Source organism: Hyperoodon ampullatus, assembly GCF_949752795.1.
Source record: "Hyperoodon ampullatus genome assembly, chromosome: 3".
NCBI lineage: Eukaryota > Metazoa > Chordata > Mammalia > Artiodactyla > Ziphiidae > Hyperoodon > Hyperoodon ampullatus.
In genome coordinates this window covers 56011784-56032166 of record NC_136916.1, presented here as the reverse complement: position 1 = coordinate 56032166, position 20383 = coordinate 56011784, and the positions used below count along the sequence as shown (strand labels likewise).

General features: G+C 50.2%; 1 protein-coding gene across 3 annotated transcripts in view; it reads left to right on the top strand.

The window, feature by feature from the left end:
* The window catches only part of MEGF11 (multiple EGF like domains 11), a gene marked incomplete at both ends in the record, with an annotated part of 235809 nt that overhangs the window by 178424 nt on the left and 37002 nt on the right, over positions 1-20383 (top strand). The gene's annotated exons all lie outside the window — the stretch shown is intronic.

Below are 20383 nucleotides of genomic sequence, written 5' to 3'. Positions count from 1 at the left end.
CCACTGGACCACTGGGGAAGTCCTGGTTCTGTGCTTCTAACAAGCTCCCAGGTGATGCCAACGCTACTGGTCAGTGGCCTCACTTTGAGTAGGAAAAGGATGGTGCTCAACTTGGGCTGCCCATTGGAATCACCCGGGGAGCTCTACAAACACTGATGCCCCCGCCCGCTCCTGGAGATGCTGATATATTTGGTCTGAGTGTGGTCTGGTTGTGGCCAGTGTGCTGCCAAGGTGGCGATCCACTGGAAGGAAGCCCTTGTCATGATGTAAGAGTACAGGTTTGCCTGGTGACAGTGTCTTTTGTGGGCAGGTTGCCCCTGGTCTATACAACAAAACTCTGTTCAGCTCCTTCTTCCCCCCTCCCCAATGCAGATAAAACTGGGTGAAGGTGACTCCAGTGGCGTCTTCAAAAGAGAAAAAGATCTGTCCCTCCTGCAAGTTTCCTCTCTCATTTACCTTTATTGGTGTGAGCTTGGTCCGTAACTTCCATAGAAAAATGGAGTGCCCGAGGTTTGGGGTTTGGTAGGAGCGAATGGTTGTTTGGGATTAAAAGTCTCACCTAGTCAAGCGATCAGGTGACTGAAGCCAAAATGAAGTGACCACACAAGACTTCGCGGGGGACATCCTGACCCCAGTCCTAGCTTGGCTACCAGGGTAGTTCTGACTTTGGGCAAGTGGCTTCCACTCTCAGGGTCCTAGTTCCCTCACCTGTAAATGGCGAGTGTGCAGGGGGAGATGAACTGATTTCTCAGATGGTCTACCATGCAGACTCCACGGACCAAGTCAGGAAACACACCCTTCTGCAGGAAATGAGAGGAAGTAGGAGCAAGTGGGTATGGGTGTGTGTATTGGCCAGGGGAAGGGGGGATCACTGAGGTGGTTACAGTCTGACTGTATACATTGTCTGTGGGCCTCCCTGTTCCCCCTTCTTCACCCCCAGCTGCCTGCCTAGTCACTGCTCCTCAAAAGAAGGGGAAATCCAGGCCCTGGGTGGGTGAAGGTTGGGGGTGGTCCTAGAGAGGCTAGTGTCTGTGGGCCCACTGCCCCCAGGCCATGGCTCCAGGAATCTGGAGGCCAGGCCCCTGCGTCTCCTCCTCCCATCCGGGATGCAAATGACTTCCTGCTCTTGAACTTTGGGGGACTTGGCACCTGTAGGAATCATCTTGATGTGGAGTCCCACCTGCCTGGGGCTCAGGGCTAAATAAGACAGATTGTGAGCAAAGCGGCCCTCGTGAGACCCTGTGAATTCCCATCCATCTCCTCCTGCCACGCCTCATTTTACCTGGAAAGGTTCTTTTGGGGCGCTGTCGGGTGTTGAGCAGGAGCTGCTTGAGGTGATTACAGAATAGTCAGTTGCTCTCATCCAGCATGGCTCATTCCCGCACACACCAGTTTCCAAGGGGGAAACCAAACCATTGCCCTCACCCTAGCTTCTGAATGAATGCAACTTCCTGCAGTTAGCCAGCTCTGGTCAGGGTGGGAGATCAGAGCAGTTAGAAAGCAGACTTGGCTGAGACCCTCCCCAAAGTGTCCTGCAGTCAGTGATAATTAGCATTGCCTTTATTTGTTAGTTGGTTTGTGAATTTATGCACCTGCCCTTTTCCTTGAAAGAGTTTTAGGATGGGCAATTAATTTGAGACTGATTAAAAGAACCCTTTTCTGAGAGTTTGGAGACCTTGAGCCTCAGCTCAGTAACCTCGGACATGTTGCTTTACCTTGCTGGGCCTCAGTGTCCTCATCTGTAAGGTGAGGGTCACGTCAGTCCTGTCTGTTATTGGATGTGAGTAGCCAACATGGTAATGGATGTGAGGCCATATGCTCAGCTGTCCTCTCCCGTCAGAGCTCTTCCTGCCAAGGGCTCTTTAGGGAGGATGTTGGGATACATTTGTGAAAACAGGGTCTCTCAGAGTCTGAGGGCTGAGAATGGCCTCAGCCTCAACATAACCATGAGGAGTACTGAACTACCCCTGGGAGCCCAGTGGCATGCCTGCTCCAGCCAGGTGGTCCCCACCCCCTGAGGCCATAAGAATATGGGGCAGAAGCAAGCCCACCTGACACTCAGGGTGTTCTAACCCTCACACTCTTTCTCCTTCCTTCCCAGGACACTGGATATTTTCTCTGCCAAGAACTTGGGGAGCTGCTGGGGGTATGGAAAGGCTAATCAGATGCCCATCCAGCCTTCTAAGAGCTTATGCCCAATAATAGTCATATTCACATTAGCAGCAAACACTTACTGAGTCCTTGCCACATGCTTCATGTCTGTTCCTCACAGGAGCCCTACAGAGGTGCACTTTCACATGCCTCAGCCTGAGAATGAGGGGCTTGAAGTTCAAACAGGATAAGTGACTTGCCCATGATCACAAAGCCAGTAGGGGTGGGAGCCACCACAGCTCTCATCTATTAGATGATAGACTTTGACTGATGGGTCGCCATGGAGCCACACGAATCTGGGTTCAGATCGTGGCCTTCCCATCCCCACTGTCCCTACTGAAAAGTCACTTATCCTGCCTAAGTCTGAATTTCCTCATCTGTTAAGAGGAGACTTAGCCATGAGAGTGAGAAACTTCAAATGGAAAGTTCACGGCTCAGGGCCTGGAACACTAGATGCCCAGTAAAATGGCAGTAATTGCTGGTGAAATGTGACAGTGTGGGAGAACATTACTTCCCTCAAGCCCAGCACTCCCTTCCAAGGAGAGTGTCAGGATGAGTTATGCCCAGGGATTCCCGATGCAATAAAGCCATAAACATGCACAGCCGCTGTTCCAGGCAGGTCTACCCAAGCACCTGTGGATCGCCCTCAGTGGTCAGTGTCAGGATGCGCTGTGGGGTGGACATACCTGTCAGTGTTTGGGGAAATGAGCATAGGGATGGAAGTGGGAAGAGAGTCTGGGCATTTTACATGTTAGCTTGGCAGCAGCAATGGAATCACTTCGGGTATGCAATGCTGGACTACTTTGGGGCTGCTGAGTGCGAGAAAAGAGCCCTGGGCTGAAAGGCAAGAAACCAAGTTCCTAGCTCTGGTTCTTCTAACTCTTGGGGCTTCCATTTCTCATCTATAAGATGGGAATGAAATTCTCTGTCCAACAGAAACAATGGTGTGGGAGCCAATCATTACAATGGGAGGACTTAAAATTGGGCGTGGCATCGGTTCGGCACCTTGGACAGCTCCCACGAGCTTCTGCTGCAAGGTTGCTCTTGCCCTGTTAGAACCCGGGTTCCTTACCCAGCCAGAGGACCAGGGTGAACAGGGGTAGGGGAAGGCAGAGTGAGGGTCACATGACAGGGGTCTCCAGCTGGCAGAGTCCTGGGAGTGTCCGAGTGGGGGATGGTTCAGGAAGTGAGGGGAGGGTATCGTGGTTGAGGGGACTAAGTGGAGCTGTCCATCCACTTGCAAGTTGGGGTCCCATCACCCCTCTCCATGGCTTCTCATTACCCACCAAATAAAGCTCAAACCCCAGTCCTTTGTAACCTGCCCTTAAAACTAGTTAGTCCACCCTAACCTAATCCCCTGCTACCTGCCACAAACCTGTGCTGTGGCCACACATATCCGCTTTTCCCCAGACACAGCGTCTGCTTTGGGCCTCTGCCTGTGCTGTTTCTCAAGCTTTTCCCTCTTCCTAGAATGCCCTCCCCACTGTCTTTATCTCAGTCTATGAAAATCCTTGTCAGCCTTTCAGGCTAAAATCAAAGGCTGCCTCTTCCATGAAGTGTTCCCTGAATATTCCTCACTTTAGAATTAACCCTTTCATCTCCTCTGTTCCCACAGCACACGGCTCAGAGTCTGTCTCCCTCCAACCCTGCACCTCCTACTGCCTTCCCCCACCACATGGCTACCGTGTGAATATTTTGCTCAGGACACTTTGAAATGAAATAGTCTTGGGAAGAGCCATGAATGCCCTTAGCAGAAGTTTCCAGAACTGACCTTCATAGGAAGGAAATTCATGGCATTTCCGAAGGGCCTTGCCAGCAGGGCGGGAGCTTAAATCTACCCACTGGCTTCTCTGCACTTCAGATAAACAGGCAGCTGCAGTGGGACTGGAGCAGCTGTCCCCCAGCATCATCTCCAGGTTCTTTGGGCAAATGGTATGAGTTTCTACCTTATGCAATTCTATATAGTGGTGTTAGCCAGAGACTCTAGAGCCAGATTCCCTGCCTTCATGTACCAGCTTTGCTGCTTATTAGTTGTGTGAAGGTGGAAATAGGGGCGAGGGAAAGAGAGCAGAGTTAGTTGAAACTTCCTCCTGGCTGGGAGCTGCAGGGTTCCCAAGGGCTCCAGGGTTCCCAAGAGCAGCCACAGAATGAAGAACAGACTTTCTCATCACAGCGGGGAGAAGGCCAGTTTCTCAGCCCCTCCACATTCCTCTGCTGGCCAGCTTTCCTTAATTAAGGCCTCACCTACGTGGCCAGCCTGATGAAGCCTCCTCCACTGCTCTAAAACTAATTGTTGCCACCTTGGCACCTGGAGTGAACAGCCTGTGAGGTCACTGCCAGTGCTACAAAGACTTGATTTCCCAGACCTCCTCCCCGCACTGAGCCCGTTTGGCCGGGAGATAGGGGGCCCTCTGGTCGTTCCTCAGCACAGATGCTCCCTTTCAGCTCCGGCTATAAGGGGGACGGGGAGTGGGGGAGGCGGGGGAGGGGAGGCCTGGTGTCCCCTCCCATGGGATTCAGGGCCTGTATTTCTCCCCGGATGACAGAATTTCTATTACCTTAAAGGCCTCATCTATTTATGCTGCAGTTTTTTGCATCCCTGTCTGACGTTTTTGAACCTTGCATACTGGTGAGGGAAACGGGCACTCCATCACCCAAATGAACAAACTAGTTTACCCATTTTTCTCTCCTCTCTCCCTGCAGTCGGTAGGTCACAGGCAAACCTCAGCTGCTTAGGCCAGTCAGTGAAGGCGGGAGGGGGATGAGAGTTACAAAAATCCATAGCAGTGACTGAATTTTCCTCCAAGGTTTCCTATCTCCTTTGAAGACGTCACCCTCCCCCAGCACACACACACACACACCAGCTGGGTAAAGCGCATGTGTGCCTCTTGTGTGGCTCTTGAGCTGAAACTAGGGAGAGAGGGCAGCTGCAGGGCCAGAAGAGAAGGTGGACTGAAAATTAGAGCCAGGTGGCGTATATTATGTGTGTGCATTTCCTGTTCTAAATGTTTAGCTCTTCATCACACTGAGGTCAGACTGTTAGCCCCGTGCCTAGAAAACCAGCTTCTCATCCCCTGACCACCCCACCGTGGACTAGCTTCCTAATTATTATAGTAAAAGATTTTCCTGGATGCTGTGCTGGGGATGAGGAATTCACTCTCTAGCTGCCATGCCCGTGTGAGCAGAGGAGCACAGATAGTGCAAAATAGCAGAAATGATCCAAAAATATAAACACATACACACACATACAGAGTCCAGCTCTGTCGTCATCTGCTGAATGGCCTTGGCCCAGTTACTTATGCTTCTCAAGCCTTAGTTTTCCATCTATAAAATGGGAAATAAGGGCACTACATTCTAGTGTTATTCTTTGGATTGAATTAGATAAAATATGCACAGTGCTTAGGGAAAAGCCTGGCATGTACTGAATGTTCAATAACTGATTGTCAAGGTTCCTTGTGTTTACTGGAGGTAAAGGTCATGGACTTTGGGGTCAGACAGGCCTGGATTGGAATCCCAATTCTTCCGCTCTGTAGCTGTGTGACCTTAGGCAATGTATTCAGCCTCTTTGAGCCTTAGTTTCCCATCTGTTAAATGGGTTAATAATGCCTGCCCTTCCTGGTCTGTGTGAGCACAAAATGAGAATTACCCTTTACAGTGGCAGAGTTGGAAGAACGCTCAGTGCTTCCCTGGTGCACCCTCTCATTTTGCAAAGGAGGCAACCAAGGTCCCGACAGGGAAAGTGACTTAGGTCACACAGCAAATCATTGGCAGAACTGGGATGTGAAGCGAGTGACATAGCTCCCACTCAGATGCTTTTTCCATCTTCACCTCCATCTCATGAGTTTGCTGTCCCCACAGCAGACACCTACTGATTTTTCCCAGGGCAGAGAGGGATAGGGGTGTCACCAGAGTGTTAAATCATGTTGGCAATTAATCCACAGAGCAAAATAGGGAAAATTGGTTTTATGTCACAAAGGCTGAGTCCAGCCTTCCCCCTCTGGGACTCCATGGTTTGTAGCTTTATTAGGGAAAATTGCTGACTCTTCTGTTCTAAAAAATAAGCGGTCCCCCTGTCACACCACCCTCTCCCGGCCGTGCTCCTTGCGTCTTTATCACTGCCCTCATTACTGGGGTCCAGAGCTGGGGCTTGGGTCTCAGGCCTGGTCCCTGCAGCTCTCTCCATACAGCAGAAGAAGCTCTCGGGGCTGGTCTGAGGCGTCCATGCTTTAAACACTCCCAGTTTTCCTTTTGTCCAAGTCTCTGGCGATGATGGGGTTTCTTCCCTTTCCAACTCCCAGTCCTGGCCGCCCCGCAGACTGTACAGCGTGGGGTGGGGCCACGAGTCAGAGGAGCTTCCCTGAAAGGTCTGGAGGAAGTGGATGGCCGAGTAAGGGTGACAGTGGCCCACGTTTGCAGCACTGAGGAACCGTGGCGGGCCCTAGGCCAGGCTCTCTGTTTTTCATACGTTATTTTACTTAATCCTTGCAGCAACCCTGTAAGTAGAGGCTGTGAGGATCCCCACTTTGCAGATGAGGAAACTGAGACTCAGAGAGCTGAAGTAACTTTCCCTAGTTGGTCCGTGGTCACCAGGAGCTGAGCCTATAGCTGTTTGAATCCAGAGCCTACACTTTGAGCCACAAACAAAAGTTGTCTGGAGAGGAGAGGGCTGTGGATCTGTGGTAAATAGCCAGCTTTGACACTCTCTCAGGCCTTTTCCCAGGAGAGGGGACAACCCTAGCTACCTTATTTCTCAGTTGGAACCTAGTGACTTCCCACCCTTTGTCTTCAAGGGGAGATGGCTGGGACCCTCAGTCTCCCTCCCTTACTGTGGGGCAGCACTTTACAGTTTACCCAGCTGGCTGTCTCACACCTAAGCTTGTTAAGTCCTCACAGCTCTCCTGTGAGGAAAGCAAGGCGAGGATTGTTAGCTGTATCTCAACAGATGAGGAAACTGCAGTTCAGAGCAGTTATAAGACCTGACCTACCAGGACCTCGAACTGGGCCTAGAACCCAGGGCTTATGGCTCCAAGGCCAGGCTCGCCCCAGGACAGCCGTGCTGGGTAGTCCGTGCTGAGCAGAGGCCAGCCGGGAGTCAGACCTGGGCCCCAGCCCTGGCTCGGCCGCCTACTCACTGTTTGACTTTACCCACGTCCATTCACCTCTCTGTGTCTAACTTCATCTTCTGCAAAATGGGGCACAAACCCTGCTCCCTGTATCCTCGGTCTGGGGTGAAGCTGAGATGAGACACGTTGCTGGGAAGGCTAGAAGCAGTGCCAGGTGTGTGCACCCAGAGGCGTGAGCGAGAGCAGTGGGGTCCAGGCCGCAGATTAACTCCCCCGCCAAGGCTGTGGGTCTGGAGCAAAGGAAGAGCCCACTCCCCACCTGCTACCCCTGCCCTGAAGCTCCAAAGCCCCACCTAGCCTGGCCCCTCCCCAGCCATCTCCCCGCTTAGTCCTTAGCACCAGTAATTCCATCTGCAAGAGTAATTACGGACCCCAGGAGGGGAAGGGACTCCTGACAGAAGATGTCTGGAAAATGCAAAATGTTGCAGAAAAAGGGCATGAATAAATTACTTTAAGGTGGGGCTAATAGGAAGACTAACAATGGGGGTAAATGAAAAAAACAGTCTCAAAAGGTCTCTCCAAAAACACTACGAAGTAATTGTTCTCCCTTCTCCTAAAAGTTCTGAGGAGTGTTCACTCCCTGAGACAGGCCCAGGGGAGCGGGGCCCAGCTGCTCCAGCCTTCAGCGCAGGTGTTCCTGGTGAGCAGGGGTGTAGGGAATCCAAAGGGAAGAGTGAAAGCAGAGCAGGCTGGACCCTGCAGCCAGGTGGGCACTGGTGCTGAGCTCAGCAGGCAAGAGGGAGTCACTGCAGTCCTGAGCAGGGCCGGGACGGAACGCTGCCTCACTTGACCTCCACGCCCTGTGTGGGGAGATGGTGACATCACAGTTTAGGGACCCAGCACGCAGTAGGTGTTCAGCAGATGCTGGTTCCCGTCACTCCCCATGGTTCAGTGGAGGCTGCTGGCAGAGGGGGAGGAGCATGAGGTCTGAGTCAGGAAACCTGAGTTTGAATCTCAACTCTGCTGCTCGCCAGCGGGGTGACATGCTCGCCAGCAGGATCACCTCTTGAGTCTCACTCTGCTCACCTCGCACGTGGAGTTCCTCCTAGGATGGTATAAGGATGAAACAGGGTAAGCACTACCAAACTGGCACAGAGTGGGTAAATCTTAAATTTCTTTTCTTCTATCTGCAGTGAGCTTGGGCTCAAATTCGGCCGCGGGTAATAATCAAAATGCCTAAAGCATTTATAGCAATTCCTCTGGGCCAGACACTGTTCTAAGAACATTACATGTAATCATTTATTTAATCGTCACCCCTACCCTTGGAAGAAAGTACTATTATAATCCCCATTTTTGGAGATAGGGAAACGGAGACACAGAGAGGTTAATAACGTTTGTTAATTCTACCCCAATAATGCTGAAAAGGAAGAAGTTACCCAAGGTCCCATAAGTGTCAGAGCCAGGACCTAACCCAGTAGTCAAGTTCCAGAGCCCACTGGTTTGATGCAGCCTTCTGCCTCTGACCTGCCCCTTCCGTGGTCAAACCCAGAGTGATCCTCGTTGCCCCCCACCAAAATGAAACCTTAAGCATGGCCACAGGGGTGCTCCAACCGTGAGAGCTGAATTAGGAAGTGGTATCAAACTATAGGGCAACCAGGCATCCGTCTGGGAGCTGAGGGAAAGTGTCAGTTTCCCAGGCGGTGGTGTGGATAGAGCACCGAGTCATCACCATGACACCCATCTGTATCACGGTTCTTCCACTACAAAATGCTCTCACATCCATCACCTCAGGTGTTCCCACAGCCCTCTGAGGTTCGATGTCGCCGTTGCCATTTTACACACAAGGACACAGTCATGGCAAGGTTACACAACTCTGAGCATCTCAGCCTTCCTCTCTCTCAAACCGGAGGCTGAGCCCCTCCCCAGGCAAATGCTGCCAGGACAAACCCCTCCTGCCCCATCTCCCTCTGAGGGCTTGCTCCCCTCTTTTCCCCCAGGCCTGCAACCCCAGACAGGCTCTGACCCAGGCCTTCAGCCACCTCATCCCTTCCTGCTGGGAGGTCTGAACTGAGCTGCCTTCAAATCTGCCCCCCCGAGGCCTCAGGTTCTTAAATGGAGAGCACATCCCAGGCCCGTATTATGTATAGTGATGCATTCTATGAGAACTTGTCTGAGACACCTCCGGGCCCAGAGGAAACCAGCTTTAAAAGACTTGAGTAATTTATATAGAGTTGGGGGATGGGAAGGATGGACAGTGTGGACAGTAGAGGCGGCCTTTCCCACCTCCATTTCTTTTGTGTTTGTTTTTTTTTAACTTATTTTTGGCTGCGTTGGGTCTTCGTTGCTGCGTGAGGGCTTTCTCTAGTTGAGGCGAATGGGGGCTACTCTTCATTGCGGTGCGTGGGCTTCTCATTGCAGTGGCTTCTCTTGCTGCGGAGCACGGGCTCTAGGCACATGGGCTTCAGTAGTTGCAGTTCACGGGCTCTAGAGCGCAGGCTCAGTAGTTGTGGCGCACAGGCTTAGCTGCTCCGCGGCATGTGGGATCTTCCTGGACCAGGGATCAAACCCGTGTCCCCTGCACTCTCAGGTGGATTCTTAACCACTGTGCTACTAGGGAAGTCCCCCTCCTCCATTTCTTTTTGTTCCCCAGTAAAAGCCTATCAGGTTTCAACTTCTGGCCTTCCTTTGCATTCATTCTATAACTTTTTTTTTTTAATGATTCCACAATCGATAAGCCACTGGATTTGCCTGAGTCTGGACTCTCAACCTCTCTCAAACAGAAAAGAGTGGCCCAGATGCCTGCCTTCACGAGAGGGGGTTCCTAAAATAGGCTGAAACACAGAGTCACTTGCCTGCTCTCGGGGACCTGCCTTTGTCTTTTTTAAAAAATTTTATTGAAGTATATTTGATTTACAATGTTGTGTTAATTTCTGCTGTACAGCAAAATGAGTCACTTATACATATATATATTGTTTTTCATATTCTTTTTCATTACAGTTTATCACAGAATATTGAATATAGTTCCCTGTGCTTTACAGTAGGACCTTGTTGTTTATCCATCCTATGTATACTAGTTTGCATCTGCTAATCCCAAACTCCCAATCCATCCCTCCCCCACTCCCCTCCCCCTTGGCAACCACAGGTCTGTTCTTTATGTCTGTGAGTCTGTTTGTTTCATAGATAAGTTCATTTGTGTCATATTTTAGATTCCACTTGTAAGTGATGTCATATGGTATTTGTCTTTCTCTTTCTGACTTACTTTGCTTAGTATGATAATCTCTAGGTCCAACCATATTGCTGCAAATGGCATTATTTCATTCTTTTTAATAGCTGAGTGATATTCCATTGTATACCACATCTTCTTTATCCATTCATCTGTTGATGGACATTTAGGTTGTTTCCATGTCTTGACTATTGTAAATAGTGTTCTATGAACATAGGGGTGCATGTATCTTTTCAAATTATAGTTTTGTCTGGGTATATGACCAGGAGTGGAACTGCTGGGTCATATAGCAACTCTTTAATTTTTTGAGGAACTTCCATACTGTTTTCCATAGTGGCTATACCAATTTACATTCCCACCAACAGTGTAAGAGGGTTCCCTTTTCTCCACACCCTCTCCAACATTTATTATTTGTAGACTTTTTAATGATGGGCATTCTGACCAGTGTGGGGTGGTACCTCATTGTAGTTTTGATTTGCATTTCTCTAATAATTAGCAATGATGATCATCTTTTCATGTGCCTATTGGCCATCTTTGGAGAAATGTCTGTTTAGGTCTTCTGCCCATTTTTCGATTGGGTTGGTTTTTGTTGTTTTTGTTGTTATTGAATTGTATTAGTTGTTTGTATGTTTCAGAAATTAAGCCCTGTCAGTTGCATCATTTGCAAATATTTTCTCCAAGTCCATAGGTTGTCTTTTTGTTTTGTTACAGTTTCCTTTGCTATGCAAAAGCTTATAAGCTCGATGAGGTCCCATTTGTTTATTTTTGCTTTTATTTCTATTGCCTTGGGAGACTGACATAAGAAAACATTTGTACAATTTATGTCAGAGAATGTTTTGCCTATGTTCTCTTCTAGGAGTTTTATGATGTCTTGTCTTATATTTAAGTCTTTAAGCCATTTTGAGTTTATTTTTATGTATGGTGTGAGGGTGTGTTCTAATTTCATTGATTTACATGTGGCTGTCCATTGTCCTCATTGTATATTCTTGCCTCCTTTGTCAAAGATTAATTGTCCATAGGTGTATGGGTTTATTTCTGGGCTCTGTATTCTATTCCATTGAGCCATATGTCTGTTTCTGTGCCAGTACCACACTGTTTTGATTACTGTAGCTTTGTAGTATTGTCCGTAGTCTGGGAGGGTTAAGCCTCCTGCTTTGTTTTTTTCCTCAAAATTGCTTTGGCAATTCTGGGTCTTTTATGGTTCCATATAAATTTTAGAATTATTTTCTCTAGTTCTGTAAAAAGTGTAATGGGTATTTTGATAGGGGTTGCATTAAATCTGTAGACTGCTTGGGGTAGTATGGCCATTTTAACAATATTAATTCTTCCAATTCAAGAACATGGGATATCTTTCCATTTCTTTGAATCATCTTCAATTTCCTTTATTAATGTTTTGTAGTTCTCAGCGTATGTCTTTCACCTCCTAGTGAGGTTTATTCCTAAGTATTTTATTTTTCGATGCGATTTTAAAAGGGATTGTTAGTTTACATTCCCTTCCTGATATTTCATAGTTATTGTAAAGAAATGCAACCAATTTCTGTATGTTAAACTTGTATCCTGCTACCTTGCTAAATTCGTTTATCAGTTCTAGTAGTTTTTGTGTGGAGTCTTTAGGGCTTTCTATATATAGAAAAATATGGAACACTTCATGAATTTGCGTGTCCTCCTTGCAGAGGGGCTATGCTAATCCTCTCTGTATCATTCCAGTTTTAGTATGTGTGCTGCCTGAAGCAAGCACCTGCCTTTGTCTTTAGGGTAAAGTTTGAAGCCTTCCTGGCTGGGCCAGTCTGACCTTCAGGCTCCTGTCCCACTGCTACCCTTCAGCCATGGTGCTCTGGAAAATCCAAATGGATTGCCTTAACCTGGAGACACACCCACCCTCCCATGTACAGTGTCTCCTCTTTACCTTTGTTCAGTCTTTCCTTTCCCTGGAATGCCCTTGCTCTCTATCCTCCTGGCCAAATTCTGCCTGTGCATCCATACAGGATCAGCTCAGTTGCCATCTCCTCATAAAGCCTACTTGCTTTCTTCCTATGGGACACAACCTTCCCATAGGACACTGCACACCCACTCTGGTGGCACACTGTGGATGATTCTGTCCTCTCTACTAGACAGAAAGCTGCTGGAGGGCAGGTCTTTCTGATTTGTCCCTTTTCCCCATCCTGCCAGCCTCCTAACCCCAGTCCACTCCCGGGCCTGCACAGAGAATGATCAGTAAAGCTCACTGAATAAATTCCCAGGTCCTTTAGAGCGTCCCCTAAGTCACGAATGTGCCACATTTTGCTTGGACTCTAGTAAACAACCCCCATCAGCCCCTGCAGGGCCCTCTGTCCCCCACAATCTGATTCCCACTTGGGACATTATCACTGTCAACATAGTCGACCTCTGGCTCTGCAGGCCACCGCCCTGGGCCCACACCTCCCAGCCACCACCCCAGAGGAGCTGGGTTCTGCAGTACACATGCACACACACCCCATATATCCGACCCCACAAAGTGGACCCAGCGTGTCCTTGTCATGCATGCCACGCGCAAAGCCACCGTGGTCAAATCCCCCCTTGAGGCTCTATGACCAGGATCAGCCCAATGTCTGACATGCAGATGCTAAGCTTACCCCACAGCTGTCACACCACTGACACAGAGCACACTCACACCAAAGTCACACGCTGCATAGACCGTGCATGGGGCAGCGGGCTGGCGGGGGTGGGGGGTGGCCTATAAGCTACCATTCAAACCAAGACACTGGGACAGCAAGCCAAAATTCTATCCCTAACCTGCTCTTCCACACAGGCAAAACATTTGTACATCTGGTCTACCTAGGGCCCACGTGTATTACTCACATGACATACATCAGGAGTGGGTACCACTCCTTGCACACACACACACAGGCTCACCAAAAACAGCCTGCAGAACATCTGGAAGTAGGGAGGCGGCCCACCTGCACCCTTCCCATGCCACAGTCTCATCTTGTGCTGCTGCCCCCTCCATGTTCTACCCTCACACTCCTCTAAATGCTCGTGAAGACCCTCCCAGTGTGGGATTTCCCAGCACTTTAGAGCCACTGTTCTTTGGCACTTTTTAAAACCACTAGGGAAATCATGAAACCTAATGCAGAGTGATTGAGGCCATATGCTGTCAGTGTTTGCCCAGAAAGTCCCGAAGATTCCAGCCCAGGCTTTGCAGGGAAGCCTCGTTCTGTCTGCTAAGGGAGCAGGACCCAGAAGGCCTGCGAGAGATGTGCTGATCCTCTGTGGCCAGAATCATCCCCACCTCCCAGGTACTCAGGAGCTGCCAGAGCACTTGACAGGGCTCAGTGCTGGGGGAGCAGGAGCGGGAGAGTGAAGCTGTCACAGGAAGCTCCTTTCTCTTAACTGAGAGCTGAGGCCGGCCTCTGTGTGCGATGTTGCGAGCATCCCCAGGCATCATCAGCACCAGCAGCAGCAGCATCACCATCACCATCACTGTAACCAGCTTTCTCTCTTTCAGAGGATATACAGTATTTGATGGATGTTGGCACAATCCCCAGTCTAACACTCACTCCCACTACCTGTTATTCCATGTTAGCTTTATTCTTTCAAGCCTTAAAGGCTTTTGGACTTCAGGAGCCTCGTAACATAAGATACAAATGCCCCCTAAGAGTTCCCTCCAAAAGCCCCTATTAGCCATTCCCGCCTCCATTGTCAGCATATATTTAACATCAAATGTGTAGAAAAGCACTGACTACAGGGCCTGGTATATATTAGGTGCTCAGGACACTGGGGTCCCTGTCACTCCTGCCCTGTCTGCAGTCAAGGCAGCCAGGTCTAGAGGAAAGAGTGGGCTGTGGAATCAGTTGGCCCCTTTCCCACAGTGTGACTCAGGGCAAGTGGACCCCTCCAGCCTCGCTTTGGCCTCTCTCCAGGATGGTTCTCTCTCTAGATGTCATTCCTTCCCTGCAGGGCTGTTATAAGAACAAAAGGAGACAAGGAACAAAAAGTGCCTGGCACAGGCTAGCACCAAGGGGGCAGTTAAAAATCTGAGTTCCCTTCCTCCTACCTCCAGCACTGGGGATGGGTCAGTCTGTCCTAAGCCAAGGGTCAGCCCTGTCTGTTGGGGTGAAGGGGCGTGGACAGCAGTAAGGACCAGAGTCTTGCCCACACCTGCTCCCCCTTCTCCAGGGACTGCCCACTATGCATGTACCCAGCATGCAAGAACATTTCCAGGGAGTTTAGACTTGAGAGCCTCCTGATAAGATACAGATACCTCTCAAGAGTGTTCAATAAGCCCTTATTAGCCTGTGATGCCTTCTTGGAGCTCAGGAGAGGCTCTCAGGGGAGGGAATGGTTGGAGAAGAGAAAGGGGCTACAGATGGGACAAGGGCATCAACACAGAGGAGAAAAGAAACTTGGTTTTATCATCGAAGTCTCCAGGAGGACCCCAGCTTGGTTTACCAGCTTAGTTTACCAGCTAAGTGAACAAGGCCTAAACTTGATCCCAAATGTCCTTTTTTGGCCACATTCACTGTGTCTCAGGTCTTCCTGAAATGTCTTGGTATCTGTTTGGGAACTATTAGGAGGTGTCTGAGATCCTCTAGGGAGACCTCTTGAGGGGTCAAATTTATATAGCATATTTGTGCAAATTAGGAAAAAACACCCCTTTCTCAAGACATTCTACTGACATCTGCCCCAAAACTGATGTAATATATACACAAGCTGTAGTGACTGCCATATGAGTGGCATCTGTAGAGTTGTGCAGTGCACAGCCTGCACAACTGTACAGAGCAGCCTCAGGTCACTGACAGCCTACTCATGTTGGACAGACCTAGGGTTTCCAGGCCTAACCTTCAGCCCTTCTCCACCTGTCCTCCAGGGGAGCCAGGCAGAATGAGTCAGCCGCACAGGCCCTGGGCATTACCCCCTTGGCACAGGGAAGCAGGGATGGGGATGGATGTGACAAGTGGCCTCCGTCCCTCTCTCCCTCTCATCTCTCTGGCCCTCTGTTCCTCATGCCTTATGCAGAGTTTCTCTTCCCCAACATGCATCCACTGTCAGTTGCTGCTTTATCAGTGACACACTAATTAGGTCCAGTGAGGTTTGCTCTGCATTGGAGAGGCCTCTGTGGCTGGCATGCAGTCCAAGCTGTTCTCTCTTTGCCTTGTGGACTGCGTGTCGCTCTTTCTCCCTGGGAAATCACAAATGAGGCTCCCACTGCCTGAGTCCTCAGAGCTGGGAGTGGCGGTGACCAAGAAGGATAGGCAGGGGGGATGTAGCAGCCCAGGGCTGGCACTCTGCTTGGCAGTGAGCAGATGCTTGCCTGACAAGGGGCTCTGTAAACAGTGAAGTACATTCCACATGTGTGCTTCTGGCATTGAAGTGCCATTGGGCACCTAAATCAGCTTGCGTTGGTGGCCCTGAAACTCTAGGAATAGCACAGGAGAAGAGGGGAAGAGGAACCACCAGAGGACTGGGGAGGCCACTGCAGAACATCTAGAAGTAGGGAGAGGCCTAGCCTGAGCCCTTTCATGCCACAGCCTCATCTTGTGCCTCACCCCGCTCCGGCCACTAGAGGGTAAACTCCGTGAGAGTAGGCACAAGCTCTGTTCTGCTCACGGAGTGTCCCCTGGCCTAGCACAGTGTCAGACACCTACTAGTGCTTCAAAAACATTCCCTGAATGACTGAATTAATTCGACCCATAGGCACTGAGCACTGACTGTGGTCGAGGCACCATGCTAGGGCCAGGGCCATAGAGCTGAGGAAAAGAGACCCAGTCCTTACCCTCATGGAACTTACAATCTAGTGAATGACAGCTGATTTTGTTTTAATTCATCACAATTGTGAAAAGTGTCACAAAGGAGCAGGGAACAGGGAAACCTGCTCTGGAAGTGGAAGGGCAGGGGAAAGTTAAAGAATATGGGAGCTGAAGGGGACCTTAGGTCACACCTAGTCTAGCGTGATGGTTAGTGAGGCCAGGGCCTGTCACGGCACCTGGCCTATGGTAGATGCTCAACAGGCGTTTGTGGATTGAATGGGTGAACGAATGAAGCCAGGTCACCGTGAGCCAGTACCTTTGCCTCACTTAAACCCATGTACTGTGACCCCAGGTCCAGGGCCCTTTCTTGCCTAAGCCATCCCTACTCCTCCAGCAAGAAGACATGGGGGCCAGGCCGACTTCCCTGGTTGTCTGTCCCAGAGTCCTTTCTGCTGAGTTCCCATGGGCCTGCGGAGCCTGCTCACTACCTCAGCCTGGATCTAGAGAACCCAGTCCACTCCGTTTACACTGCCTTCTACCCACAGAACATATTTAAGGGGACCCTGAGACAAACTTGCACAATTGCCTACCCCTTTTGTGTGAGGGAGGGTCAGCCACTTTCCATCCTTCTCCTCTTTCACTCCAAAAAATACTCATTAATCTCCTGCCCATTGCAAGGAAAATGGATGATCAACACAAGGAACCCAGCTGTTGATTAATTTTCCCAAACAGGGCCAAACTACAAAGCAGCATATTGCGGGGGAGAAAATTCAATAAACAGCATTTGAAACAAATTTAATAGAACATATAACTCATTATCCACCGGGGTCTGGGCTTGTGTTGCCACATTGTACAAGAAGGCAGGTGGAGGGCTTCCCTGGTGGCGCAGTGGTTGAGAATCCGCCCGCCGTTGCAGGGGACACAGGTTCGTGCCCCGGTCCGGGAAGATCCCACATGCCGCGGAGTGTCTGGGCCCGTGAGTCATGCCCGCTGAGCCTGCGCGTCCGGAGCCTGTGCTCCGCAACGGGAGAGGCCACAACAGTGAGAGGCCTGCAGGTGGAAGGTGGAGGGGAGATTTGCATCTCTTTAGTGAGACCAGCTCCAGGGGTTCTGCCAGTAGCTCTTTCAAATCAAGTTCAAGATGTTAATAGCCTATGCTGCATCTATAATTAGCAGGCCTTTGGATGGGAGGAAGAGTTCACATCCATCCTCTATTCACAGAATGAAGACACTGAGCAGGACTGGCAGGCTTCCCTCCGCAGAAGCTGGAACCTCGGGGACCTGCCCCTGTGGGAAGTGGAGGGCTCCCTTTCCTGGGCTGGAGGAGGGGGGCGGGTTATGCAAGTGTAATGGGGATAGATAGCAATATAAAAACACCCAGACATCAACTGCCAGGTGCTGAGAAAGGACCAAAGTGTCTGGGCCTGGCCGGTGGCCCTTCCTCAAGGTCAGGGCCGTGTCCTCTGGATGCTCTGTGCTTAGGTGGTGAGTGTGCTGTCGGTATGAGTGAGCAGGGGCAGCATAGGCTATCCCAGAGTTTCACCACATCTGGGATCTTAGCATCCTGTGCTGAAATGGGAGCCAGGAGGTTCGAGTTCCAAACCCATCTCTGCCTAGCATTGGCTGTGTGACCTTGGGCAAGTCACTTTCCCTCTCTTGGCCTCAGTTTCCTCACGTGTAAAACAAGGTAGCCGGACCAAGTGATTCCCAACGTCCTTTCCAGCTCTGGCACAAGGAGCTGTCCCACCACTGATAGGAACAGGTATGTGACCAGTCCCAGGCCGCGCATTAGCAGAATAGGTGGCCACCCAGATGGTGTGACTTTTAGATTCCAGGAGGGCTCCCCAACCCAGGCCTGCATTCCCACCACTCCTCACTCCTTCAGGTTAAGACCCCTACTGCATGCAAGAAGATGCTCAGAGAGTCAGAACTAAAAGGTCCTTAGACATGATCCAGCCAGTGGTTCCCAGCTAGACACGTGCAGAGGCTGCAGCAGGTTGCCAGGAGTGGTTTTGAACATTTCACAAAGCCTACAGGCAGTCTTCCATTACCTGTGACAAAGCTCACTAAAACACCAAGGTTTTTCTTCTGCTGTTAATTAGAATTAAATTAACTCTATGTGATCTCCCAGGTTAGCGTGAGCTAATCAGAAGCCCTGATTGGTTATAGGTGATATCATAGGAATTTCTTGGTCATGGTTGGTGGATAGGATGCTGCCACCTGCATCACATGGCATGTGGTCACTGGCCAAATTGCACCTGTTTAGACACCAGCACACAGTGACAGCAGTGTCTCTCAAACTGAGAGAGCTTTGTAGAGGGAAGATACTAACAAGGGCTCTTGGTGGTGAAAAGTTGGGGAGACTGATTGATTTCAACAGCCACATATAATTGATAAGGAAACCAAGGCCTGTATGTTACCTAGTATGAACATCCGTCAATCAGAAGAGAAAGCTGTTTTCCAGCAGCAAGGTGTGTAGGAATTCTGGATGGAGATATTGGGGAACAGCTTCAATAAAGGGCCTTAATTGAGGGAGTGAGCAGAGGTGCTAGGCTATCTGAAACACATGAGATGCCAAATACAAAGTCCCCAACTTCCCTGGGTTCTCATCCTGTCCTTTTTTCCAGAATCTGAAAAGATCAACAGACGTGGATTCAAGGCTGGTCTGGGCCAGGCACTGGGCTCGGGGGAAGAGGGTAGATAAGTCCCAGTTCTGCCTCATGGGCTCACTCTGACTTTTAGTCTCCTTCTCATGAAGGCGATGAATTTGATCATCTCTGAGATCCTATTCAGCTTGGAGGGTCTTGTCTTCCAGAGTGGATGCACTCGAGGCCAACAGGGTAATTTTCTGGCTGTACTTCTGACCCTCAGCCTGGCCGGGCAGGGTTTGGGCAGGGGGTGGCAGGATGGAGCATGGAACCATAGCCCAGGATCTGGCCTGGCTTTCCCTTTGCACAAGAGCCCCCAGGGAGGCCCAGAGTTGGTGTGGTAGCATGGGACTCTTCCTTAGACCAGACAATATTCTGTTTCCTGTGTGTGATGGGAGCCACAGAACCCCGGGCCACCAGGACCCCTCACTCATTTGTCCAAGAGTATTCATAGAATACTTCTATTCTGTGCCAGGTACTGAGCTACGGATACTGGGGCAACCAAGACAGATAAGGTCCCTTTTCTCATGAAGTTTCTAGCCTAACTGGGGGAGACAGACAGTAAATAAGTGGACAGATAAGCACATCTAGATGCAAGCATGAGTGTCCCTGCGTGGCCACTGCCTTGGAGCTGCCCAAGAGCAGAGAGCAGGTCACAGGCTCCTGTGTGTCCCTGGAGCCCACTCCCAGGGCTGGCTCAGAGTTGGCCCCCACTCAGCAAACATTTGGTGAATTGCCTGGCATGAGAGAGAAAGCATATGGAAAGTGCCCAGTCCTTCTGGTTCTGTCCATGGTAGAAGCCAGCATGTACACACAAACATCTCATTTCAATTAAACAACATTTATCGAGGGCCCATTTATGCACCAGCAGGGTCCTAAGCCCTGAGAATCGAGACATGAATAAAATCAGATCCCTGGCTCCCTCAGCTGACAGCCCAGGGCAGAGGCAGGCGTGTGAGCTAACCCGGAGCCCCACGGTGCTAGGATGGTGGTGGCTGCTGGTGCACCCAGTTCCCACCAGGGCAGGACAGGTAGGCTGGGGAGGGAACACAGCAGGAGGGAAGGACCAGGACGAGGAAGGAGTCACAAATTTATACCCAAATCCACACAGATGGATAAACAGATGCCCCCCGACACACACACACACACACACACACACACACACACACAGACTCACAAGTGTGTATACTGACTGCCTAAGCAAGTGTAGACATAAATACCCCTGTAAGCTCAGATACCACACAGGCCATTGTGATTAAGGCCCGTTCGTGGTGCACCAAACTGGGGAGATGTGTGGGTGAGAGAATGGCCACATGGGGGGCGTTGGCACACGGGCACCCTGGGAATCGCCAGACCTTGGCCAGGGGACACCTTGAGGTGGGCGGAGCTGTAAGTCTAAACCTGAGAAGTTAGGCTGATTATTGTCTTGCTGTGCATGTCCATCACCAGAGACAGCCAATCAGCGACACACACAGACCCGCAGGTCAGAGGCCAGAAGGTAGGGAATTTGACAAAAAGTTTCACTGTTAGTACTTGTGCTTACTGAGGGGTTTGAACCTGGTTGGGTCAGGA